At 45.5% G+C, this 895-nt stretch overlaps 1 non-coding gene across 1 annotated transcript; it reads left to right on the forward strand.

The window, feature by feature from the left end:
* Positions 1–261: 261 nt before the first annotated feature.
* On the forward strand, positions 262–392 carry LOC114707118. The gene has a single exon (XR_003736608.1). It is a non-coding gene; the product is annotated as a small nucleolar RNA SNORA70 (small nucleolar RNA).
* Positions 393–895: the final 503 nt, after the last annotated feature.

Below are 895 nucleotides of genomic sequence, written 5' to 3' on the forward strand. Positions count from 1 at the left end.
CTCCATCCTCTCCCAAATTAACATGAACATTAGATTCTTAGGATAATTAAATCTCTGTAAGCATCATGAGCTAAAATCAATATAAATACCAGAACTGCCTGGCAACCAGAAGGGACAGTATTACTCACCCTTATATTTCTGTATGTCAGATGGGGGAAATCTTTCACTTTATATAGCTCATGTACACACAGGCAAAGATGCACGGGGCAAGCAGCTTCCATACGTGGAAGATGAAAGGGATGTGAAAGACACAGTCCATGTCTGCAGCCAACTAGGCAGCCAGGTTCCTTTCCTCATGGGGGTCTGGCATGCAATGGCAGCAAACAGCAGCCTTGGTAGTGTGGGCAGTCTGTTGCCTACCTGAGTTGCCCTAGGGGACTTTTGAGACAGTTTTCTGGTAGATATTCATATCTCTGATCACAATGCCATCCCTAAATTAGATTCTAGACAGGTGGTCAGTGTGTCTTTGGGAAGCTCCAGGGCACAGTGACTGGGCCAGGTCATCATGTCCATCTCTACCAACCCGTGAAATAAGGAACACATGTCTGAGACCTTTTGTAGAGCCAAGTTCAAGTTCCCTGGCCCTTAGAAGATCCGTATCTCCAAGAAGTGGGGCTTCACCAAGTTTGATGTAGATGAAATGAGGACTTGGGAGCTGAGATGCAATTCATCCCTAAAAACTATGGGGTGAAATATGTCCCCAGTCACGATCCCCTGGACAAGTGGTGGCCCTGCTCTTCAGAGGGCTTCCACTCTCTTTCGTCCTACATGCCACCGATAAATTTCACGTCTAGTCTGCCTAAAGAAACAAAACAAAACAAAAAATAATACATGATTCAATATAAGGAGGATTCAATACAATATAAGGAGGCAGGCATGGGCCATACGTGGCCCG

This window comes from Peromyscus leucopus, chromosome 8b (assembly GCF_004664715.2).
Source record: "Peromyscus leucopus breed LL Stock chromosome 8b, UCI_PerLeu_2.1, whole genome shotgun sequence".
Classification (NCBI taxonomy): domain Eukaryota; kingdom Metazoa; phylum Chordata; class Mammalia; order Rodentia; family Cricetidae; genus Peromyscus; species Peromyscus leucopus.